Source organism: Pinus tabuliformis, chromosome J (genome assembly GCF_031772625.1).
Source record: "Pinus tabuliformis cultivar Carrire ecotype Pingquan chromosome J, CPIR1, whole genome shotgun sequence".
In the NCBI taxonomy this organism is placed as follows: Eukaryota; Viridiplantae; Streptophyta; class Pinopsida; order Pinales; family Pinaceae; genus Pinus; species Pinus tabuliformis.
Window position 1 is genome coordinate 1258972478 of NC_142295.1, and position 27908 is coordinate 1259000385.

A 27908-nucleotide genomic window follows, 5' to 3' on the forward strand; every position below is an offset into this window, starting at 1 on the left:
TCGGCCCTTCAAGCTGCTGGATGGTTGAGAATGAATATGCATGTACATAATGCTTTATTTTCCTATGAATAGAAATGCGATTTTTTTTTTCCGAGGAAACGAAAATGATACACACCAGAAATGCTGAACCAAGCCCACTTTGTTGCAAGTAGTGGATTATACCCTTGACTAAGGATAAAAAATAGTAAGTTCAAAAGGTTTTAAAAGAATTGTTTGCAACTTTGACTGCGACTGCAAGATGCCAAGGATAAAATAAAAGTGTCACCACTTTCAACAGAGCTCTGAGGTAGTCCATTGTTTCTTAAAACACTTTATGATATTTATAAGAAAATTCTATATTTAATTTCTGGGAAAGAGGCATGGGCATTTTGTAAGACAGCAGGCTGTTAGAATCAGGTCTCAAGTTAATGGAAAGCATGTCTGAATGTCCATATATACTGGCCCCAAATTTATGGTAAATGGTAGCTAAATCTGGACCAATGCTGTTAGGCCACAGGACATACAACATTAAAGTTAATGCCCTGAAAAACAACTTGGCATAAAAGCAAAACAACCATAAAGCCTTGCTATTATGGCATAAACAGAAGTGATCACACAAAGCTGTGAAAATCAATTAAGCTGCGACAAGGCAGACAAAATTCATGCCTCTCTGCTCTTAGGTTGTTTCTGAAGCTGCCTTACTTTACAGGTTTGAAATCCCGAACCATTAAACGGTAGGAAAACCCTAAAATATCTCAGTTATGATTTATACAACTGAAAATAAAGAGAAAAACACATAAGTTTCCATAAAAGATCGTACAACCCGCGCATCATGCGAACATAATAATATGAATGTAGTGCCTGAATTCTTATATCAGACTATGATACAAAATTAGTGTCTATACACTGGGAATGTCAAACTGGCCAACTGGGAGACATTTTTGCCTAAACAGTAAACTCTTGGACATCTTCCAAAATCAATATTCTAGAAACATCAAATTGAATACTAGGATTGAATAATGAATCAACATAAACTCATAGACAACACAATATTCACTATGCTTCCAACACTACTGACCATGGTATTCATTCCCTTGCTTGTTAAAATATAACGGACATGGATCAATCCATACAAGATTTCTGCAGCCGACTCCAGCGATTCATTCTATTCTCCTAGCCTTACAATAATTCTAACTAATCAGCTAGCTCTGATGAATAACATCAATGTCATAAATTAAATATATATCACTTAAATATAATGTGTGGAATAAAAAAAATAAAAAAACAAAGTTAGTGGACTATGTGGGCCCTCGCATGAGAGCCAAGTGCCTCACCTATCCGTCCTTTGTCTCCATTACATAGCATGCAATCCCTAACCATGCCACTTAACGTTGCATCAAAGCTAACATATGTGACTCAGTTCAGAAATCCAGCTGGAAGTGGCTACCAGCAGCTCGCTCTTCCTTATTCCTACCTCATCTTTTTACAGGAAAGTCTATCTCTAGGATCGGACCGACAGGAAGAACCACTTGAGGGAGAGAATCTATCATTAAAACTCGACTGGGATTTGACTGACAGGAAAAACAACCTGAGGGCTAGGCCTTGTGAAGCTTACTAGCCCAGAGTGGTACATTTACACTGAGCTCTTAAGACACCTGGCCAAAAATAAAAATTATAAATCTTAGTGAAATTAAACGATGTTAAAAACTCACACACCAACAAATAAATATTGCAACACAGGGACACATTTACGCCAACAAATAAATATTACAACACGGAAACACATTTGCATGAATTGGAAATGTCATTTAGAAATGTAGTTCATCTTATTTTTACTCCTAGGAGAGTCGACCATTTGTTCTTTACTTTGGGTAGAGAGCATTTGTTCTTTGTTCTGTTCAGTCATAACAGAGCCCAGAGAGCATTTGTTCTTTGTTCTGCTCTATCATAACAGACCCCATTTCAACTTCAGAGAAGACGATGGGCTCCAGAGCTCTGAAGAAGAGGCGCAGCTGAACAGGCGTATGTCGACGATGTTCATGGTGACCATCTCTAGAAGCCCTTCAGGTGCGCGGTCGCATTTGGTGACAACAACCAAAGTTCGTTCGCCGCGCTCGTCCACATACTTGGACCTTTTGACTGAATCGCAGGTGAACAAGTTTAGAAATCCTTTGTTTATAAATTGTTTTGAAAATAGGCTCAAGCCCTGCTAGGTTTATATGTTTATTAGTCATTCAGAAAATTGCTTTGGCCCTCGAATATTTTCAAAGAATTCTAATCCTAATTTCTGTCGTTACGAACATTTTTCCTACGTTTATAAATTGTTTTGGAAGAAGTTTCAAGCCCTTCTCTATTTATAAATCAATCGTTTAAATTGTTGTGTATCTACCGGCTAACAAATCATGATTTCTCATCTGATTTTTAATAACTAAGGACTAACAACTCATGATTTCTCATCTGGTTCTTACGGAAGAAGTACTTTAGCCTGGTTCTTACAAACAGAGAACATAAGTAGTATCTAGTTCTTACAAACAGAGAACATAAGGAAAAGAAATTTGGAAAGCAGGTACAGGCATACCAAGCAGGCCTTGTCCACTTCCAAACAAGAAATGGTGGAGAAGAGTTTAGTCCTGCCCAAAAGAAAAAGAAATTTGGAAAGCAGGTACAGGCATACCAAGCAATGCATACGTAGGTAACAAATTTCACGCCTGGTAAGCTATTGATAATGCATTCAATTGCAATATTGATTACTGATAATATCTGAAAAAAATGCAAAACTAATTACTGATTACTAATAATATCTAAAAAACACAAAAAATGTCTAACAAAGAATAATACGGTTTGTTTCACACAATGTGAACAGCAGCTGGATGTGGGCATCACAACAACAGGATGCGGGCAGGGTTCAGTGAGTGATCAGACTCGGACCAATATCAGTTCAGTGAGTGATTGGACTGAGATCACTGAGATCACTTTAGTGAGTGATCTAGCTTCACTGAGTGACCGAGCAGGCTTCATTGTTCGAAAAAATTCCAATAATTCACAAAATTCCATTGAACCGATATAGAATTTTCTGACCCACTGAACTGATATAGATTTTTCTGAATTTTCTCAAGCGGTCAGGGAAATGTGTCAAGCGTATAATAGAAGAGAAGACGCGTGGACCAGCCTTCAGAATATTGTGACCAGAGTCCGTAAAGCCGCGTGTACAGAAAACTTTGGTTAATTTTTTTTTTGGGTGTACATACGCCTCAGATCTCAATGCAATTCGATTGTAATAGTCCCTTAATGCTAGCATTAATCTCCACTTCCCAAATAATGAAAACAACAGAAGTCGAAAATAACATATGCTTTTGGCCTCTTCTCCTCGGGAAGAGGCCAAATAAGATGATGAAATAAACTACCATATAGTTAACATACGGAACTGGTTGCATAAGCCGCACACTCAGTGTATAAACTGCGTGAATTAATGCTAAAAATCGTGATTCCGATTACTATAGTCCCTGGCCATTGCCAGATGGCAGGGACTAATAAGAACTAAAACCATTAACTAATTTAGAACTTAATAAAATGTAAACTAAATATTTGAAATAAAAAAATCAATTAATTTACATTTGTAAAGTTTTTAAGATGAAAAGATAATCAAACAAATAATAACTCATTTACACTTCATAAGATGTAGAGTATTTAAATTGAAAAGGATAAATCGCAGATGGCACGGTCAGTAGAACGTGGATGTTTAAGATGAAGTAAACCATATGGTGAACAGTAGATTGTATTTAAAATCAGATCTGGAAATCTTACCGGGTAATGTCTGACGTATAACATCATAAGTGGTACAGTTTATGGACGTCGTACCGGGTAATGCTGATTAAATGTCTGACGTATAAAAACAAGTTGTTCATTTGAAATGGTGTAATCTGTAATACTATTTTTTTGGAGTCGACTTGACATGTTTATTGATGGTGATACATGCATGGCATGGATGTATTTCGGCAACTTTTGGCAACCTCGATTAATTGAGAATTTGATTTTTTTGGTTGTTGTACATCTTTTGTTATTTGCAATTCATTCTTCCCTAAATTTTAATTACTTCAGCATGTCATAGTTGGTTAAATTTAGAAGAGTCGGTTAATTGAGTTTAAGTTAAGTTATATTTTGGGAAAAATCAAATTCAGAGTGTGTGTGCATGTTGAGCTATTTTGGGCAATTATAAATACTCCTCACCCGCTTCATTGTAAGAATCAAGTTTATGTGATCAACAGAGAAGAGCAACAACTCGTGTGTTTTCTATGTGAAATTTGTGTTTTGGCTCCTCTGCCTTTCCAACAAATTGCTATAAGATCTAAAGAGTGAGAGAGTTATAAAATCTAAGGAGTGAGATCGTCTGATGTTAGAATAATAATCACGCCTATTCATATTTCGATGTAGTACATGCTATTAATGACGTTGACTGTTCATTAGGCAGTGGGTGGCAAGATTTGACAAGCTTAGGTAAGTAATAAAGATAGTCAATGGATTTCATTGTAGAAACTCCAGTTCAGTCGATGTATACATTTTTGTGTTTGGGAATGAAATGTTAAGCTCATTTGATGAGTTTCATTTTTTGATATGGTATTAGAGCTGAGGGTTTGAACAACATTGTGAGAGCTCAGTGTTGTGAAGGGCACGTGGAGTTTGCCCTGTTTTTGAGCGTTGCATAGAGGAAACAAAGTCATGTGAGTTGTTGCAGGGTTTTGTGAAGCCCAAGTTTCCTAGTGTCGTGGACTTTTAGTGAGACGTGATTGTATCGAAGTTTGTGTGGAGAAATTCTGGTATTTGTTCTGTCAGAGTGGTGTGGTGAGAGAGGCACGAACTCTTGACCTCAAAAGAGAGTGGTTGTTATTGTATATACCGAGTTATCGTGGAGATATTGCAAGCCAAAGTACATGCTTTTGCGTTAAGTGTTTGAATTGATATTGTTGTTGTAATGTTAAGTTGTTAAGTTTTCACAGTCCCCAAAAATTGTGCCATAACCGTCAAAAGAGGTAACAGAGATTATCAGTCCCTACACTCATTAAAAAAAAAAATAGCATTGGCAAGGGAAATTTGAGCTAGAGCCTTGTTGATGGTGTTGTACCCGCCAACATTCAGGGGATCTCCCTGGTATGAAGTCCCAACTAAACCTCACATCGTTTGGTGTAGGATTCCCATTCGGTATGATGGAACGATTGCCATTATCTGAAAGATATGCCTTAACTCTTGCTTGTCAGTGCATGAGAGTGGTATACTTAGACTTCAAACAACGAGGTTCGTGTGCCTGGTGAGTTCTTAGTGTAACTTGTGTCTAAGTCCATTCACTGTAGAGGGAGAGGGTGAGAGTGAGTCTCAAGTTGAAAGGGAATAGTCCCACCTCATTTAGAGACACACAACACATCAGGACATGCGCAACTTCCGGCTAAGTAGTTGATGGGCCTCTAAATTAGACATAAATTCAGGCTCATACCTCTAAATTAAACAATAATTTAAGGCCTATGACCATCCTTCACCACGTTAAACCTCTCTTTCTACATTAGATAATTTATTTTTAACTTTAATATATTCATTAGGAAGGTTTATGAATAATTGGATATTTGTGCCTAATATTATTTATTTTTGTGGAATATTATGAGAACATTGGGCAGATTATGAAAATTTGGAGGAGGATATAATTTAGGGACTTGTTCCCTACTTCAGGAGGATCAATAATAAATAATAAATCAACAAGATATTATGGAATTATGGCACAGATTGTGGAACTCCAATGATTGAGAAAATTTAGGAATGTGTTCCCTGCCATTTAATGCAGATGCCTAGTGTTGGGTACTAGATCCACTAATCAAGGTATTTTGGTGGGGAAAGCTTCCTCCATTCATGGGGAATGATTCCTAATCATTTTTTATAAGTACCAAGTCGAATTTTCCTCTGGGGGGGTTTATTAGTGTTCTTGTGGAGAGAACTCGTATTTCTGCAGCTCCATTGTATTTTCTTGCAGTGATGTAATTGTATTGATGAAATAATGAAAATTGGTGTCATGTTCAGCTTCTAAATCTTGTCCTCCTCCATAAGTCTCTGAGTTTCCTTGAGCTTGGCCATCCCAGGAGCCTTAGAGCCCTTTTGTATCATTTTCATTCCTTCTTTTCACTTCGTATTCACATGCATATCTTGTTTTTATTTCTTTCTATTTTTGCATTTAGTATTAATGATTTCTTGTTGTAGTATTGAGTTAAATGGTTGATGTAAGTTATTTTGAAGGAACACAAGCATTATTTCATATTTGGGAAAAGGTTTGGAACTTTATAGTAATCATTGAGCTGCTTGGATTAGTCTTCTTATTTCCAAATCTAGATTTCTGAAACTCTTTTGTGGCAAAGAATAATAAATTTCTGCTATTTTTTAGAGCATGCTAACGAGCTTCAATTGATTTGGTTCCACTTGCATTAGATCACAAAAACATTATAGTTTATAACAAAAACTACTCCATTGAATTTACACTTGATTAGGTTAGACATTTTTTAGATTTACTAGCTTACTAGTTCTCGAATTTCTAGATTTTCAACTAGTAATGTTTTTCTATTTTTTATCATGGTCTAATAGAGGTATTTTTGAGTGATTCCACTTGGAATGGGGACCTAAAACATCCTAGTTAATAAAAAAATTTGTGCCATCCAATTTGGATTTGATTTTCTTGGTCATTCGGTGAACTATAATTTCGTATAGTAAATCTGTAACATCTTGTAGTAAATCAGGGGATCCTGTAGGAAATCACTGTAGCATCATGTAGGAAAGCCTGTTTTGAGCCTGAATTGAGAAAAATCATAATTGGATCTGGGATTAGGCCTCTACTTGACCTCCAAGCCATCAAGAACATTTTAACGCTCTTGCTCCACACTTGTCTCCCCTGCCAAAGATCAAGGAAAAATTAGCATTTGCATTTATAAAGAAAAAAGATTTAAAAAAATGAGTTCTTTTATATTTACACATGCACACAGTAGTTAGTACTCTCTAGATCAGATTTCATGCTCAGTTAGTTTAAATCATCACATTTGATAAATATGGTTAAGCTAGGTTTCTTTTACATTTAGTTCATGATCTTTATGCAATTAGAATAGGTTTCTTTCCTTGTACTGTCTTTCTTTGCAATAGGTTTAGGATCCATTTCGAACATTTCATTTTATGCAATTAGTTTAGGTTTTGACTTTAGTACATGCACTCCATTACATCATGACAACAAAGGAAGGACACATTGTATGCTGCAAATATAGTGCCGATACCTCTTAAGTTTGTATGAACCCCGAGTTGATAACTAAAGTCGGTAGCCTTGGGAGTTGCAACATTCTTATTGCAATACCGAGGCATATCACTTTTTGGTGTCATTGCTGGGGAGGTGTCAAAGTATGCATTGTTTTCTTCCCTAGTTGAATCTTTTATTTTTAATTTTTGAAAAAACAAAAAATATTTGCATTAGGAATATTTCATTTCAAAAACAGAAGAGTGCATTGCATTATTGTTTTCATTCAAAAAAAAAAAAAAAAAAAAAAAAAATTCCAACACCCCCCCATTAGATCACGTGGTGCAGTAAGAGCCACATCACCATTCACTTTTGCAGGTAGAAGAAGAATATGACAAATAATGTAGAAGAAATGGATGGAGATGATGACAATGAGAAAGATCCTCTCAGATTTCCCATTCAAGATATTGATGGTAGTGTGCATATGAAGAACATCCCTCCATATTTTCTTCCAAAATTTCATGGTCTAAGGTCAGAGGATCTGGAAACCTTTCTATTTGAATTTGAAATTGTTTGTAGATCTTATGGTTATTTATTAAAAACTCAAAAATTTAGATTGTTTCTAGCAACATTGAAGGATAGAGCTCTTAAATGGTTCATGAGTTTAGGGACTAATTCGATAAGATCATGGAATGATATGCAAAAGATATTTCTATAAAAATATAAAGATCATGATCTCAAAAAAGAAATATTTAGAATGAATCAAAGAGAAGATGAGAGTTTAGAGGATCTAATAGAGAGGTTCATGTATAATGTTAAGAGGGGAAAACTACATCATTTAGGATCCGACACACTAAAAACCCTCTTACTTAGAACAATTAGGGATGAGTGGATTACTATTCTGGATCTCATGAGTAGAGGTGATGTATATCAATTATCATTTGAAGAAATTTTTGAAACATGAAAACACATATCAAGAGGAAAGGCAAGAGTAAGTCAATCAACATCAAAATCGATAAGTCAAGCTAAACTTGAAAATTTGTTTGATGACTTTAAAATAGAAATTCTTAGCAATCTAACTGAACAAGTATAAATGTTAAGAATACAAAATAATCAAAAATAAGATGTTTGTGTTGTCCATGCAGAATCACATGATGTTAAATGTTTTTCCTCATTACCAAGGTTGAAGGAAGTCCACCAAGAGGACAATGGAGCAAATCAATTGCCAATGCAACTATGTTATGTAGCTCCAAGAGGACCATGGCAGCCTAGTCAACCTAGTATGATGCAAGATCCTAATTCACAATTTCAAGTTATGCATATCCACCTCAAAGTAATTGGAACACACCCTTTCCTTAGCAACATTGACCATCTCAACCCGAAAACCAATTCTGGCAACAAGGTTGGCAAGGAACTTATGGGAGCCATCCACAATATCCTTAGTATTTTCCTCAATATCCTCCATACCCAACTCCATGTTATCCTCACCATTCACCTCCGCCACAACCACAACCCCAACCACATCCTTCTCAAATATACACTCCCACTCAACTACTTATACCACCATTTCCAAACCCGCACATGTAGCTCAGCCCACTTACAACGCTGAGGTACAACACTTCCAAACATCTCCTCTTGAGCTCAATAGTATTCACCATAGCTCAGAAAGAGTACTGCAAAAAAGAGTTTCTCTTGATATCATTGAAGGAATACATCGAGAAGAAGAAGATTCGAAAGAGAAGATCAAAGAATCATGGGTTGCACTTGATGAAGAGCAGACATCAAAATTAGAGATTGAGAAAGCTCCCTCATGGTTACCATCAAATCCTCCATGTATTCAAGAGATCAATCAGCAAAAAGAGGAAGACTTGAAGGTCATGGTAGAAGAAGACATCCAAGATGGTCCAAATCAGCAAGTGGACCAGAGGCATCACAACTATATTGAAATATGGTTCCAGACAGTTACTAAGTTGCAACAATACTCTCTTCTTCAATTGTGTTTGATATCATCAAGGTCAATTCATTTGGTCTCTGAAGTCCAGGTACATGACAAAGCATATATTTCAATCCTACACATCATTTTTTCTGTCATCTTGATGTGTACATGAATCCATTGGAAGTATTATTATATTTGAAAGTGATTTTGTTTTTAAGTAGAGTAGGGTAGAAAATAAAAAATAAAATGAAAAATAAGAGAAAAAATAAAAATCTTGGGTGAAAACCTCTTTTGAGGCGTCTCAGATTGGCTGATTGATTGAAAATCTCCAAGAGGCGGTCAATGGGTTGGGAAAAAAAGAAAAAAAAAGAGGAAAAATAAAAATATCGTAAGTGAAAACCTCTTTTGAGGTGCCTAAGCATACCTACTAGTTGAAAACCTCCTTGAGGTGGCTAGTAGGCCTAGAAGAAAAAAAAAGGAAAAAATAAAAAAATCTTTGCTTCATGTATCTCTCTGATGAATGCATGTACTCTCCAACATCTGCAAGCAACAAAACAAGTTGGTACCAAAAGAAAAATTGGTCAAGCCTAGTCAAAAGAAGTCAAATTTTGACTTTCTCCTCTTTTGATCAAATGCTCCAACAAGGTCAAGGCCATGCCAATCCATCACCTTCATCTATTTTCACCATCCACCCATCATTCTCAAGCTTATACCATATAGTTTGAATGTTGTCCTAAAAAACTACAGGATGCTCTGTTTTACTACATGATACAAAAAATACATAGAGAAGAAATTTGTTTTTACCATAGCTCGATATCCATGCATCCATTTATAAATCTGTTTTATGGGGAGATGAATATGGATGATGGTAACATGCCCAAGCAATTTTAGCAAATTCCAGTGCACGGTTTCCAAGAAATTGACCTCTATAACCTTAAACTATTTTTAGTTTTTGTCGAGATCCGTGCATCCATTGACCAAATTTTTTATGGGGATGTGCATAATAATGATGGAAACATGCTCAGTAAGTTTCAGATCAATCCATTCTACCGTTTGGGAGATATGGACAAAATAAGTCGACTACAAAAGGTTTTCCTATAAACCTACAGGATTCTCTGAAAACCTACAAGATCCTACAGGATACAGAACAACACCTACATGATTGGTAGTGTGCATATTTAAAAGGAAGAAACAGAAGTTGGCTTCATCAGAGAGTGATAAGGAGGTAGGAGCTGAACCTTCCCACATTTTTCCAAGAGAAAAGAATATTAAAAACCTTCTAGTTTGTTGAAAACAATTGCGACATAAGGGAATCGTATACACATAATTTTCATTTAAAATCCCTCCTTCATTAAATTTGGTGGCAAACCTATATAACCCTCCATCCATCAGAGAAAATGACAGGGGGATTTAATAAAAGGGAACCCATCAGCATAGTGAGAATTCATCAGCATCACCATCCGTACCTGCACATCAAGGAATAACATCAGAGGAAAAAAGAGAAAAACACATGCAGTAAATACAAGCAAGGATTTCACTCTCTGACAAACAACATCTACAGGAAGGCCATCAGGTAGGTACAGGTATGAAATATTCTTGATCTCTTCTCTTGATCATATTATGGTTCGAAATTTGTTGTCAATGCATGAGAGATGAGGTTTTAAAAGCTAAGGATGGGTCAGCAGTCTCAGCCGTCTTCAACTAGTTAATTTCAATTCACTCCTTCACTCATGCAATGTTGAAAAGTCAAATTATGAAGGGTGATGATTTCAAGGAATGATGACAACAGTTAAAAGAAGAAATTTTTGCAAAGGCCAAGTCACCACAATACTCCAAGCCATCCATCCACTTCATATTCACTATCTATTCATCATTTATCCATCCCATTTCATTCTTAAAAAAAATAAACAGAGCATTCTCTCCATTTCCACAAACCCACACTACTCCCTTTGAGCCCTAGCATCATCATCCAATCCCATCTTCATCATTTCTCATCACTCCCATATAGTTAGAAGATCTTGAAAGAGGAGGAATGACTACTACAAGAAGGAAAAATGTTGCTACAAGAAGGAAGAAATGAACAAATTATGCTAAACCCTAATATGGCAGAGATGAAGAGAGACCTAATCAAAACAGAGAACTCCAAGACCATTAGGCAGTCATCTAGGCCACAAGAGAGAAGAAGAGGGAAATAAAAGGAAATGAGGCATTCACCATCAAAACAAAACTAAAACTGTAGTGATGAAAAGATGTCTTTCAAGAGGTCTCCAATCTCTTTCTAGCTTTTGACCAAGGCCTAAAAATGGGGAAAATGCATGGGAGTCAAGTTGATGGCCTATTCTAGGCTCAGAATATCATTTATGCTAAAAAAGGTTTTTCTGTAGGTTTCCTATAGTTTTGATAGGAATTACTACAAGATGTCGTAGTTCTCATCTAAAGGCAGTTTGAAGGTTTTAGAGGTGTCCAAATGGTGGAACAAGGTAGCAGAAGGTTGATAAGGATATGGAAGACCTTGCTAAACTGAAAAATATTCAAGAACTCATCTTGAATAAGGGCAAGAAAACAAGATAATGGTCTCAAGAAACAATGATTTTTCTTTGCACAAATATGTTTTTGGGCTTGTCCTTGCAGAACTTACAGCCAAGATTCTTAATGCACAAGAGAGAGGCCACCAGGGCCATGGATGAGGCACAATGAGGTCACTAAGTTGCTCAAAGGATGAACAACACTTTCAGCAGGGGGTATGATGGGCCTCTAAATTAGACATAAATTAAGGCTCATACCTCTAAATTAAACAATAATTTAAGGCCTATGACCATCCTTCAACACATTAAACCTCTCTTTCTGCATTAGATAATTTATTTTTAACTTTAGTATATTCATTAGGAAGGTTTATGAATATTGGATATTTGTGTCTAATATTATTTATTTTTGTGGAATATTATGAGAATATTGGGCAGATTATGAAGATTTGGAGGAGGAGATAATTTAGGGACTTTTTTTCTACTACTGGAGGATCAATAATAAATAATAAATCAACAAGATATTATGGAATTATGACACAGATTTTGGAACTCTAATGATTGAGAAAATCTAGGAATCTGTTCCCTGCCATTTAATGCAGATTCCTAGTATTGGGGACCAGATCCACTAACCAAGGTATTTTGGTGGGGAAAGCTTCTTCCATTCATGGGGGAATGATTCCTAATCATTTTTTATAAGTACCAAGTCGAATTTTCCTCTAGGGGGATATTTTTATTAGTGTTATTATGGAGAGAACTCGTATTTCTGTAGCTCCATTGTATTTTCTTGTAGGGATGTAATTGTATTGATGAAATAATGAAGATTGGTGTCATGTTCAGCTTCTAAATCTTGTCCTCCTCCATAGGTATCCGAGTTTCCTTGGGCTTGGCCATCCCAGGAGCCTCAGAGCCCTTTTGTATCATTTTCTTTCCTTCTTTTCACTTCTTATTCACATGCATCTCTTGTTTTTATTTCTTTCTATTTTTGCATTTAGTATAAATAATTTCTTGTTGTAGGATTGGTTTAAATGGTTCATGTAAGTTCTTTTGAAAGATCAAAAGAATTATTTCATCCTTGGATTAGCTTTGGAAGTTCATATTAATCATTGAGTTGCTTGGATTAGTCTTCTTATTCCCAAATCTAGATTTCTGGAACTCCTTTGTGGCAAAGAACAATAAATTTCTGCTATTTTTTAGAGCATGCTAACGAGCTTCAATTGAGTTGTTCCCACTTGCATTAGATCACAAAGACATTCTAGTTCATAACAAAAACTACCCCATTGAATTTTCACTTGATTATTTTAGGAATTTTTTAGATTTACTAGCTCACTAGTTCTTGAATTTCTAGATTTTCAACTAGTAATGTTTTTGTACTTTTTAACATGGGTTAACAGAGGTCTTTTTGAGTGATTCCACTTGGAATGGGGACCTAAGACATCATAGTTAATAAAAAAAATTGTCCCATCCAATTTGGATTTGATTTGATTGGTCATTCGGTGAACTATAATTTTGTATAGTAAATTTGTAAAATCCTGTAGTAAATCAAGGGATCTTGTAGAAAATCATTGTAGCATCCTGTAAGAAAGCCTGTTTTGAGTCTGAATTCATAAAAATCATCATTGAAACTGGTATTAGGCCTCTGCATGACTTCCATGCCATCAATACCATTTTAACCCTCTTTCTCCACACTTGTCTCCGCTGCCAAAGATCAATGAAATATTAGAATTTGCATTTATAAAGAAAAAAGATTTAAAAAAATGAGTTCTTTTATATTTACCCATGCACACAACAGTTAGTACTCTCTAGATCAGATTTCATGGTTAGTTAGTTTAAATAATCACATTTGATAAATAGGGTTAATCTAGGTTTCTTTTAAAATCACAGGGAAGGCGAAATGGAGAATGGGAAGGAAGAATGCATGGTGAAAGGGACGTTCGAGGTTGGTCAAGGAAGTCGGGGTAACACCAGAGGAAGACCATCCAGAAGAGGTAAGGGCAGAAGGCACAGGGGTCGTGGGAGAACTTGGCAAGCTGAACGCTATGAAACTGAGACACCATCTCCAAATCAACAGAAAAGAGGGCGTCGAACCACGGAACAGATAGTCAAGGAAGCAGAACGAGTGTACAACGAAGGGACCAACGCGGAGATAAGAAGGATTATTGATGATTGGAAAATAAAGTTCTGGAGGAGGCCTCAGATCCAGAAATGGAGGAATGGAGCACTCTTATTCCAAACCTTGGGAACACAAGGGGACACTTAACGCTGTATAAGCAGGCACTGCATATTTATTGGGTTGTGAAGTGTCTATTAGCAAAAGCCATGGAACAGGTCGCCGAAGAGATGATGGAGATAGCTCAAGGATTCCCGAACTTGAAAAGGGAAATGAAAAACCTCCAGCTCACGCTCCTGAAGCAGGACAGCAGACTAGAGGAAATCCAAATCATGCTGAAAAAGATAACCACCGTGCAGCGCGAGGAGGAGATTAAACCAGAACTCATGGTAGATTGATTTGTTTTGCTCTGTTTTCAAATGAATTCTCAGTTAGGCCTAAGAGAATCAGTTTTGTGGGCAAGTTTTTGAACTGTAACAGCTGATAGGAATATAGATATAGTATGTTGATAGGGTGATGTTTATGTTTTAAACATGTTTCAGCATTTGCATAGGTTTTAAGTTGACATTCTCAGACTTTTGGTGACCAACAGACCCGGTTTCCCCTTGGGGTGGGTTGAGGTCACCAGCGACTGTACATATTTTATTTTGGCTGTATATAATAGAAAAGATCCTGCCGTAGCTTACAAAAAAAAAATCTAGGTTTCTTTTACATTCAGTTCATGATCTTTATGCAATTAGAATATGTTTCTTTCCTTGTACTGTCATTCTTGCGATAGGTTAAGGTTCCATTTCGAACATTTCATTTTCTACAATTAGTTTAGGATTTGACTTCAATACATGCACTCCATTACATCATGACAACAAATGAAGGACACATTGTATGTTGCACATATAGTGCCAATACCTCTTAAGTTTGTACGAACCCCGGGTTGATAATTAAAGTTAGTAGCCTTGAGAGTTGCAACATTTTTGTTGCAATATCAAGAATCATTAGCAATCCACGTGGATGCGGCAGTAACAGACACGAAGTGAAAAGATAGCACATACAACACCCAACATAATAGTCCACATGAGTGTGACGGTCGTTATAACAAGTTGATAAGAATGAATATGTCGAGTGTCCGACAGAGTAATCTACATGCGCGAGACAATGTTAACAACTGATACAACACATTTCCAACAAGATATGCACCAAAGCAACCGAAATAGTTCAATTATCTTAGTACAAGTTAAAGAAACATGCATTACAAGCATCCAAAGAAGAGTCTTACAAATGAATACAATACATGTGTGAAAACATGTTGGCTTGTTAACAGGCTTCTGAATGAAGCGAAAGTTCCAAGACACATCCATACACTATACATCACTAACCCCGATAGAGGGGCATTATTGCCAATGCTCGCTCCTCAAAGAAAAGACTATAGACTCTCAAGGCTATGTGGGAGGAGCGAAGGTGAAAAGGTATTTTGCATGTACAAATGAGGGGTATATATCGCCAAGGGTGAAATTGACCCTTGTGACTCTTTGACTTCCCTCATGACTATTTCACTTACATGACTTTTCAACTGACATGGCTCTTCAGCTTCGTATGTGGGTCTCTTGCAATTCCACGCTACATTACATTGATTACAACATTATGGCCCACAATAGTGATGTGGCTGAGATGACTCAGGACATGAATCGACATGACAGTGCTAGTATGTTCATGCTGATGGTGGTGTCCATGTCGAGCTGCAGTGTTGTTGAATGATGAGTGTGCTCTTGGTGTATCATAACTTCACCTCTGCATGACAAGGTGTGCAGAGGCTTCGATGGTTTTGGAGTTTGCTTGATGTTGCATGTGCATGTATCCCTTTCGTTGGTACTTGGCATGCTTCATGTGTTCATCCATTCGCACAAAATTCTCCTAGCATGCGCTCGTTGTTCATCATGTTCATCGTCGCACCATGTCTCATCCATGTGCCTGTCTCTGCAATCACTCATGATGAGATGACATCAAATCCAAAAATCCCCTAGTCTAACATGATGCATCATCTTTCGTCTTTGGGTGTAGGTGACCAGGAGAGAGGACAAGGCTCTGAAACTGCGCAGAGCATATTTCAGGCCGGGATGCGAGGCTCCAGGGCACTGTCGGGAAAAACTGTGAAAAGGTCACTGAGAGGTTGGGTTGAGCAATCTGGGACAACAATGACATATGCATGATCTATTTTAGCTAGGAGGTAGAACTACATGATTTTCCCATGGAAGGCAGTGTGGGCAGCAGGAGGCACTGGCAGTGAAAAATAATCAAATCTTCAGAGGACGCCGAGAGCAAGCTGCGGGACCTTGCTAGACAAAACAACGCAGATCTAGGAAGAAATCATCCAAGACATGTGTGCACAGTTTCCGAGCTGAGCAGGGTGCCGGGTAGCTGGTGGATAGTCCAAGAATACTGCGCAATTTTCAATAGGAGCAACAGGTCATCCAGCAAAGGGACTAACTGACAAAACTGCACAATTTTTAGAGACAGTGCAGTGATAGGAAGAGGACGTCTATCCCTCTTGTCCGCGCAATTTCTTCACTCAATGAAAGCAGGAAGGCAGACAGATTTTGTACAATTTTTTGGAGGAGTACAGCCCGAGGTCACTGCCTAGTCAAAGTCTCTAGTTGATCAGCGGGAGGTTTGATGGATAAGCTTGCAAGAAGCACAAAATGAGATAGCTTATTGTGCAACTTCTGTGCTGTTCAAGAGGAAAATTAGCCTAGTTGATTCTAGGATTGTGCAACACAGACTGCTTGGGAGGAAGCCTCAAGCTCTACACAATTCTGGGCAACAATGCTTGGTCACTGAGGGCTGAGACTATGCAGTGCAACTTAATGGAGGTTCCAATGATAGAGGTTGGTCTGGTCGACAGATCTTCGGCAAAATGGTTAAGTGTGTGAGCGAGTGAACTTGTGTATACATGACCTTGGAAACACACACTCAACATGACTTGATGATAAGACACCTTGAACCAACAAGACAACATATGCTCAATGTGACTTACCAAATGGTGCAAGCAACAAGTGTGACACTTGAGATAGATCGTTGAATGAACATGATGACACTTGTGCCAGATTGAATCCAACTTCATGTGTGAGTGCAACAAATTCTTACATAGATAACACAACTTGTACACATAAAGACGGACCTTGAAGATAGCCAGAACGAGGCTGCAAGCATTACATTGCAACCAACATGCTAAAAGAGGACCAGTGAACGGTCAAGCAAAGAGGGTGTAGAGACTTGACATGAGTTCATGGGATGAGCCCGAGTGTTTGCAATAATCAAGGAAAAAATACCAAGGAAGGCTCTGAAATTTGATGCAGGCCAAAATTTTGGAGGGTGTTGCAGCCGCTACAAAACTTGGCGACACTCTGGTTGAATACCAGCTTCTCTGTTTTGGTTCATTGACAACACAGGGCCTTGGTCTATCAGGGAGTATTGAATCATTGTGTGGGTTACTTTGGTTTCCCCACTTACCCTGCTATCCATTCTAGCCCCTATAAATAATTTTTAGTTTGATTAGACATTTTAGATAGGGTTTTTTATGTTTAGATTCATGCGAAAGTTGTCATATGGTACATTTAGTGTTTGATAGGGTCATCATAAAAGAGAAAAGGTCACAATTCCATTTGTTTTGAGGTCATCATTTCATAAGTTATTTGTTTGATAGTTCTACAAAATTTTGCAACAAATGCATTTAAACAAACCTAGAATTCATTAAGAAAGTCCGTGACAGTACCGTAGCAAAACGATCCATTCCGACACTTGTCTCGCTACGAAAGTTTGTTGTTGTATAACAGTTTTATTGTAAATGATTATTAGTGATGCAAAATGTACTGAGTCATTATATATCTTGATTCTCGTGTCTTCCACTCCTTTTCATTCACCCTTACCTCTCCCTTTCCCATTTATACCATCTCCTCCTATCAAAAAGTTCATAAGTGTTGTCGTGGAATAGGGTTTGCGCTGTCAAAACAAGCTTAGCCGTGGTTTGAGTGAGGTCTAGGTGTTCTAAATTTGGTTTGCAGGTGAAGAGGAAGCAACTCACAAGCAACTCTCAACGTGTTGACAAGCATGGCCACCAGAAAACACTACAAAGGAGGGGTTGTAGTACGTTATGAGCCCACATATATGAAACTGCTTGAAGAAGACCCAACTTTTACATAGTCATTTTCCAGTGTGGGATGTCTTTGATTTTATCAAAAATTGCAGGGTTTTCATGCGCAAATCACTAAGGACTTCACCCTAAATTTCACAGGGATTGGCATGAAGGTTGGCATATTAAGTTTGAATGTCTCCCCAGACACCATTGCTCATGCTACAGAAATCCCAAGGTCAGGGGAAACATGGTTTAAAGTTCAGAAGTTCCAGCTGCAGAATTGTGATGAATTCTTGAAGGAAGAGTATCAAGGGATTGATATGATAGTGGGTATCTCGAGAGCTTGCCTTAAGGAGCATTATTCCAAGTTGTTGATGGTTATTCAAAAGTATTTTACATGTGAAGGAAGGTTCCATATGCTTTACCAATACCACTTCAGGTTGGTGCTCCACTTCACAAGTAAACAACCCTTAAATATCCCTTTCTATCTCTTCAGAAGTTTAGTAAAGATGGTTGACAAGGTTCAAGCTAAACCAGATACAAGTAGTACCTTTGTTTTTCATCATGGTCTTATCAAATTGTTAGTAGTTGAAGAGTTAAATAGATTGAACAGGGATTGGCTTACCTTTTCATTCCTAAGTTGATATGAACTAGATGTTGCTACCCCCTCTAGAAATTCTCCAAAATCTAAATCTACAACCCCTAGAGCAAAGCAGCAACCTAGAACAGAGCAGCAATCAGTGACAGAGAAACCTATAATTGAAGCTTCTATAAGTACTAAGAGGAGAATGACCAAAAGACATAAGAGAGAAAATAATACAAAAAAGGGAAAACTCACTGACACTCTAGAAGGTATAGACATTGAAGAAACGCTAATTGAGAAGCCTGCAGAAGTGACTCCAACTGAAACCAAGAATAAAAGCAAGAGAGAAAAGAAATTAGATTTTACTCAAGAAGAACATGGTTTCTTTTTTAGGCCAAGGAAACATGTCGCAAGATCAATGCAGAAAATTGAAGAGATACCTGAAGCAACATTGGATAAAAAAAGACCATCAAATAAAAAGAAATACAAGGAGGTTGTTCAAGAAAAAAGTGAAATAGAGGTCCTACAAAGGTGAAATAAAGGTGTCTACTTCATCATGTTGAACTCCTATTCTTCAGCATGCCAAATCAACACATAGCCATATCAACATAATAGCCAGCTCATTAAGACAGTCAGCAAAAAAGGAAATTTAATTGATGTTTATCAACACATTGAAGATTTAATGAAATTTCAACAAATCCAGCATGCAGTTGGGCTCAATTATCTGCATCAATAGAAAGTGGTTATAGTTTTAAAGCTAGTAGAGTCCTAGTTGAATTCCAACTATTGTAAAACAAAAAATTCCTATGAGGACTTTGTTAGTTAGAGGAAAATTAGGAATAGGTCTCTAGAATAGTGGATCGAATTTGGCCCAAGTGGAAAGATAATGTAAAGAGATATTTTCTCTATAAATAAGTAGGTTTTTGACTTTGAGAAGGGTTGATGGAGAACGTGAAGAACTGACCTTTTGTAATCTTTTGATCCTTTAATAGAAAATTTGCAGCAAATCTGTTTTTTTACTTGAGATTCATGTCATGGCTTTTATGGCTTTTTATCATGTTGTTTCAAGTTTTACATAGTATTTTGATTACATGGAAATTTTGTCAAACTGCTCTAATTTCCTTCATTTACTATGTATGACTATGGATGTTCATTTGTATCAGTTTCAAAGCTATAGATGCCTTAGCTTCCATCAAACACTGTCGTTGGCCATAATTTGTTTTAATTTGACTCCATGCCCAATGGTGGCAGTCATCACATTTTTTTTCACCTAAAAAATCACAAAAAGAGATCAGAGTTAGTCATATGTTGTTTGAATTGTTTCAAGAAGATTTGATAAACATTTGAGAGAGCCCTCTCAGATTGGAAGGACTAACTTCCAGTTCAAGTGGTTTGAAATAGTTACACTAGGTTAAAGGTTGAAACATCCCAATTCTTTCTAGCCCAGTGATAACATTTTGGTGCGCCTGCCGGGAGCCGAAAAGCTCCATTTCCTAGATTTTCTTTGAGTCTCTTCATTCTGATTCCTGAGGGTAACAGGAAACCAGATTTTTCTGAAGGTTGTGATATTACCCTGGCGACTCCAATTTCAAAATATACAGAAGATCAAAGTTTCATGGTGACTCCACAACGTGAAGATCAGTAGCTTGAAGAAGTTCCAAGATGGTTTATTGGTCAACCCATCTTCCCATGTTCAAAGATGAAAAGAAAGATGACGTTGGTCTACATTTGGTTAAATTCCATATACATGTATATAGACTGAGGGTTGATTTTCGTGAGGATTGTCTCATGAAGATGTTTATGGCTACCCTAGAAGACAAAACTAGAGTATGGTATGAAGGGTTGCCATCAGGAAGCTTGTCTTCTCTTAAATATTTCCCTAGAATATATTTTGGACATTATGGGAAGTCTCATCCTTCAACACCACTATTTCAAGACTGTTGTAATTTTTGGAAAGGTTTCATTCAATGTCTCAAAAGTATTAATGATGATTTAGAATGTATGGATGATGATGAGATATTAGAGGAACCTTATGATTTTTCTTCACAAGCTAGTTGTCATGATGATCAAGAAGTTTTCCAACAAGTAGATGTATCTTCTTTAGTTGAAGATGATATGGATCAACAATTTGATAGTCAAGTCATAGTACATGAAATCCATGAGGATTTGCAACCATGTCAATCTATATGCAGTCTAAAGGTATGACCCAAATCATTCAAATTGTTTTTCAGCCCATTCTTTTTCTGAGATTTTATGCCAAGAAGAAACTCCTCAAGATCAGGTTGTTGAAAATACATGCATGAAAATTCTGAGTAGTGAGGTAACATGTGATGAAAGTTGTCTACCTAGACAAGAACATTTTTCCATTGAAGATAATAATGATGTTGTCCCGGTTAAAGTGCATGAAAGTTAACTTTTAGGTAAACCTAAGTTACATGAAGAGTCAAATATACAAGTTTTACCTATTCTATTTGAGGATCATAAAATGACATGGATGATATGCATAAAGTTGTTTGTATAGGAGTTGTTAGTATTCAGAATCAAGATGATAGTCCTCAACAAAAATTACCAAAGGTCAAATCAGAATTGTTTGATAAGTTAAAAATTAGTTTTGATGCACACAATATGGATGTCATGTTTGAAGATGTTCAAGAATGTATGGATATTTTTGTTGATTTACATGGAAGGGAAGACAAATCTATTGTTTCCTTTTTATTTGATGATGTTCTTGGAATTGAAGACAAAGGGCAAAAATCCATGAGTTATCAATAAATTCAGCCCTCAAGGTTTTACTCATCAAGAAGAGGTGATTTTTCATGATTATCAAGATTGTTTGGTAAGTCTTGTTATATGGAATTTATACCTTCAGATAAGTACATATTCCCTAAGTGGGTAGTTACACTTAGAGCAACATAAGTAAAGGTGTTTAACCTTTTCCTACAATAGATAGATAAGATGGAGGAACCTATTTGTGATCCTTTGCTTCCTTTGATCTCCTTTGAGTTTCTCCCATCGCTCCCACTCAAACTGAATTCACTCAATACCTACCAACATAAACAAAAGATGAAAACAATAAAAGCATATGATATATCTACTATAAAAAAATGGAATCAACAACATTTGAACATACATTCATCATAGATATGAAAAAAAGTATGGGAAAAGGAACAAACAACTTTATTGATTGAAAGAAGGAGAATTTACACGCAATATGGTTCGATCCCGTGTCACTCATCTAGCTTAGTCCAAACCCTCATCACACCAATAGCACATCAATCCAGTAGCATAACATTACTTGAAAATGATTTCAAGTCTCAAACTAACAGTATTTCTCTATAATATCCAAGTTCTAGCCTCTTGATCACTATGATGAGTGGTCAATTTATAAGGAAATGCAAGTGGTTTTGTCATAAATGGGGCATTGAATGGTTTTCCATAATTGGATAGTTAGTTTCCATGGAGAAGGGGATGAGAGGATATAGGGTTAATTGATCCATAGCCTATCCAAAAACGAGCTCATAGGATGAGATAAGAGTTGGGCATCCTTCTAGAATGCTCTAAAATCAAGGAATATTCCCAGAATCCTATGTCAATTTCATTCATCCTCACCCAATGTAGGTTAAAGTGGGCCTAAGTGCACTGGAGGGAAGGTCTAAATAGGCCTGCCTGCTATGCAAAGCAGTTGCCCTTGACCAAGGCTGTGCTGGTGTCCCAAAGAGGCATTTCAGCAGGGTTTCAAGCTAGGAAACTTTCATGGATGAAAACATTCAATATGATGACTTGTCTAGGGCATGTAGCAACTGAATTAGGATTTGGTGAGCCCTATTTGTACTGATCTGATCATTGGGATTGATGTGCCCAAATAGACCTGTAACAGCTTCCCCCTAAAGCATGAAGTTGAAAATAATAATGTTGAGTGATATGCTTTATGATGTGATGAGGAGGATCTGAAGTGGACGGTGACCTGCGTCAATTACAATACATAATATCATGATATCTTTGAATTTTTCATGAATTGCTAAGGGAAGGCTTACCCATACTCAGCATATAAACTTTTCATTACATGTACATAAATTAGATAGTCGGCTATAGATATAGACCCATGATAGGATGACCATCTGTGTAAAGCCATTATATAGATGATTTAGTATTCTCCTGAAATCACAACCCGGATGGATGAAAATAGATCCGGGGTCTTCTATATCGTCCAATTGTTCACTCAAGTACGCGTCTAACCATGTGAAAATGTGATCTGAAGTCGAACATGGGAAGACACCATCTGATTACCAACCAATGATGTAAGCTGTTAACAGAGGTGAGAGAAATCGCCGATAATGATAATGATTCTCAAGGTACTACAATACATTCTGCATGGTGTGAATAGATGTTTTGATGTAAAACACCATACAAAGTCTTTCAGTCAAAGGCCTGTGATGTCAACCTGTCGCCGGAAGTGAGAAACTTGCCATTGATGTATGCAAGCCTCAAGGTATTGGAAGGGTGTTTCTAAGTCAACTACCTGGATAATGTGTTGATGTCGACAAGAAGTGACTCATCACAGGAGAGCCTTGATGTATCCACCATCAACAACACGAAACGAGTGTACTGATTTTGAGGACATAATGTGATTGACGACACAATGTTCAGGAACGACGGTCATGAAAATGAAGGTTTATGAGTATTGCCAATGATGAAATTTACTAAGTGACTTCTCTTGAACATGTCAGTGACACTGAATGAATTGGCAGCATTGACCCAAAACCAAAGTGATGTATGGTGTGATAGACCATAGGTATGATAACCATCATGCAGATAACCCAACCCAAATAGCCACAGAGATGAAGTGAAAGTGTCATGTTCAAGAGCAACTTGCTACCATAAAGTGATTTATCCCTTTTCCCATGTCATTGCTAACCAGTACCTCTTTATTTTTTTAAACAAGCTTGAGGAGGATAACATATGCTTGTAGTATAATTCCACTCTTTAGGTGAATCCATCACTATGTGATGTTTTAATGAGTTTAGAGAAGGTGAAACTCGGTCTTGTCATGATGGACAAGTTTGTCGCTATTTGATGTTTTAACGAGTTTAACGACAACGAGAACTCAGACCTTTTCATGTTTAGAGAGTTTAAAAAGGGACAGAAAGAAAACTCCACAAGTTTTTTTTCGTAAATTTGTCTCTCAAGTCCGAAAAAGCGTAAAATAATACAAGAGATAACCTGTTGACCATGTTCGATCAACGTATTCCTTTTTTGTAAGTAATCTATCTCAGTTCGGAAAAGGTTAAACTTATATTGAGTAGATGTCGTTTCCAATCCATTTACGAGCTGAAAAGGACAAGCGCTCGGAAATCTTTTCATATTTCGAGAGTTTGAAAAGTGCTTAAAGAGGAATCCAGGGGGGTTCCTTTTTCGATGTTTAACAAAGCTTGAAAAAGAGATAAACGTATGCTCTGTGGTCAAAAGTACAATTTACGATCATGCATGCAAAATTCACTATGTCAACTGTAAACTTGCTCTAAGAACCACCAAACATATTAAACATACCTGTTTCATTGGTAAAAATAGATAAAAACTATATTTTATTCATTTAATGAACATGAAATAACAATAAAACAAGAATTTGCCAAGTTATTTTTACCATTTGACATTTACCATTCAGTTTTGTGCTCTGAACCAGGTTTTACCTCGAACTTCAGCAGCTGATTGTGGGAGATTCTGTGGATCACTCTTCATGCCATTAGGACCAGGTAGGATATCTACCTCTTCTCTTTCATTTAAGGTCATTCTTTTTCAATTTCAGGCAAATTTTTTAGGGTTTTGGAGTCCCTAGGGAAAATATACCATGCCCTAGGATCAGCGCAACCCAATGCATTGAAAACTGCGCTGTAGTGTAGTCAAGCTGAACGGTAATTGCTCTGCAGCACACTGTCTCAAGACCAAGGCTGCGTTGGGCATAGTTTAGAAATTTGTTTCATCACCCTTACCAAAATCTCTTTAGTTTTTTGTATGAAATGGATCCTAACTAATCCTATGGTGTGATTTTAGACTTTGATCAGATCAGAATGGCTATCACTTGGCGTGAAAGAGAACATGAAGAACATGATATGATTGCCCTAAATGATCATGGTACTGTTGAGGCCCTCAGGGATTGTGGGTTACTCAAATATTTCAGGTTATCTGGGATGAGGCAACAGTTAGAACCATTACAGTTCTTGGTTCATTCATGGGATCCAGCAGAACAGGTTTTTCACATAGGGGACAAAATGATCCCTATATTGATCGATGATATTTACTTTCTCACAGGATTGTCGAGAAGTGGTGCCCCCATTTCTCTTTCAGGTTCTACCCATGGGGGTGAATTAGTGAGGGACTACATTCGAAAATTCTGTCGGCCAGGTACACAGCCTATGTTGGCTGCGTGGGGCCTGACCTAAGTTTAGCGTTAGTTAGCCAAACAAATCCCTACACTACTGGCCCTTTTGGCATCAGCCCGCGGAGCGCGGACCAAAGTCTCACTCAAAGTAGTATGGGGCGATGCTGGAACCAAGTTTTTGCACCCTGAGATGGTCGTGATGTCGGTTTATTCCTTTTGTTCCTGCTTTCGCATAGGTCGTTAAGTTCTAGGGCTCTATTTGTCTAGTCCTTTATTCCGCCCTTCGGTACCTCCGCGAAGGGGTATGATTGACCTTTGCGCAACCCTAACCTTTTGTTCAGGTACTTTCACACTGCTAGGGTAGCGTATTGCGTAGATTCCCAAATTACCTTAAGTGTCTTACTTATCTTATTAAACGATCATGGTTAGCACTATGTAAATAGATATCCTTACTTGCGTTCAATTAACCAACGTAATTACATACATTCGCGCATCACATAAGCATTGTTAATGAAATTCATACACAATATGACAAGATGCATTAACAGGAAACAAAGACACAAAATTTGTAGAATGCTTCTCTTTATTGATATGTTCAGATGATTACAGACTCTATCCACCCTGCACACACAGCTGCAGGGGTTCGCGCACTCAGCTGTGGATTTCCACCCTAGGCCTCTACGCACTCAGTTGTAGAGCCTCTACCTACGCTATGACCCGACACGTAGACTTCTCTAAGACTTCTTTCTTATCGCTTAAGACTTCTTACTTCTAAAAGTTGCTTAGAGCTTACTTACTTCGCTCTTTTTATACAATCCCATGGTCCGCAGACCATGGGTAGATCTTTACAGTTGACTTTAGACTTTACAAAATAAGGGCGGACAACCCTTTATGACTCATGACACCTTCACGCTCTGTGACCACAAAATGCGGAGACTTTACAACTTTATTTCAAAATTTGACCCAGAACATGGGCTTTTAGCCCCAAAAATGTCCTTGGGGGATCCCGTTCCCAACAGGCCCCCAACACAAAAATATTGACTCGCCCTCGAGTCACTCGGCGGGCGCGGAGATCTTAGCGTGAAGACCTCCCAGCTCAATGTGTATGACCGCAACCTCGACAGTGCACTGTGCAGCCGCCTACTTTGCTTCTTCAACCATCTGATGGGTCACTGCTCCTAAACTATCGGCCTAAAGCTTTTATCGAGTTACCTGCATATTCGCAAGCTTTCCTTCAATAGAGGTCGTAACCGCATAAGCCTCAACCAGCCAGGCCTTCAGTCATGCCTTCAAAACTTCTTCCTTGTGCTGCGTTGCATCCACCTGCTCTTTCAACTGCTTGGCCTCTTGTAGCTTTGCCAGTCTCTTTGTGAGAATGATGGTTCGCTTTGTACTTTTGACCTCATCATAGCACTGCTGCAGTTCTTGCACTTCTGTCTCTAGTCATTGTACATTAGGGTCCTCTTGCAAGCTTGTCAGGACCTCGAACGACTGCTCAAAAACTTATGTACAATCTTCTATTGCACTGTCAACCGCCGTTATTGCCTCTGTGATAGCCGTTTCATGCTACTCATTTACTTCTAGCAGGGTTGAAGGTTGGGCCTTCAACTACAATTCCGTACTAATCTGAAGGTTCAACTCCAGCTGAACCTGAGCGATCTCTGTGCGAGCGTCACGCACCCCTGTATCCAGCTTGCAAACGCGCACCTCGACTGGTTCTTCCTCAGAAATGGCCAACTCTGGGACCATTTGGCATGCCTCCTCCACGACCAAAAGTATATGCTTATTTTGGTCGGTTGCCTTGGTCATGGCGGTGATGGCAGAGTCTCGCTGTAGTGCCATTTGCTCATTGTCAATCCACTACTCACTGATCAACTATAGGGCGCGGTGCTCACAGGCCCTTAACTCGGCAATCACTCCATCTTGCAATAGGTGGAGCACCTCACCAGGGAGCGCTGCCAGATTCAACCCTACTCCCTTGAGGGAGCTGACAGTGGGCCTGCCAACTTCCTTCTCTATGGTTAGTTCTCCATCAGGCAGCATTATCGCGCTGGTGACCTTTGGGCGTAGCATCTCGGTAGCTTATGAAGTGTCGATAACAAGGTTGGTTGACATCGTGCTAGCCTGTGATGCGTGAGTCTGCAGCTCCTGTAGACCTATCTAAATAGTCCCCAATATTGATTTTTGCTGCTGCTTAAATTGTTGTAGGGCCTTCGTGGTGACATCCCGCACTGTGTCGCTGATGTCATGCAAATCGCACTCTGTGAGGGTGATTGGATCTAGCAATGTCTTAGTGGCCTTGGATTTCTTTGTGGACCCTCCTTTCTCTTGCTCCCTTGGATGTTTGATGCGGTCATATGTCGCTTGTGGGTCCATGTCGTGCTGCTCTGTCTTCTCATTTGTCTCTTCCTTTGTTTTAGGTGAAGGCAACCTCATGCCTTTGTCAGAGCCCCGCTTTGTTCCACCTATTTGCTTCTCCGTCTGCTGAGTGGAATCGTGCTCTGTCTGGGCCTTGTCAGTGGCCTCCTTCTTTCTCTTTTCGGCTAGCTACGTCATCTTGAGCTTGGCCTCCTCCTTCTTGTGCTGCACGGTGGACTTTCTCCCTCCCACCGCCAAGTCTGCTGTAGTGCGCCATTCTGTCGGCTAGTGATCAAGTACTACAACAATGGCATAATTCATTGCCAGGTAAGGCAAGTCATACCATGTCTACGCATGATCCTTCTGCACCCTGATGGACACATGGTGAAAATCGGCCCTAAACTCTGCGTAGCCCTGCAGGTTGGTAAACACCATATGCGAAAACCACGGTTTGCGGTTGATGGCTATGCGGATGTTCATCTCCATCAAGATCCAGAAGATGTTGCTGTCCTTGATGCGCTACGCATCCTTGGTTGCCCACAACGAAGTGTACTTCACTGCTTCTGGTAGGTCTGGCGCAACCAAAGGGAATCGACTGTCCTCTGGAAGCTCCCATGCTACCAACACAATAGACAGCAAGAGCCACATGTAGTGGAACATCTTGCTGAG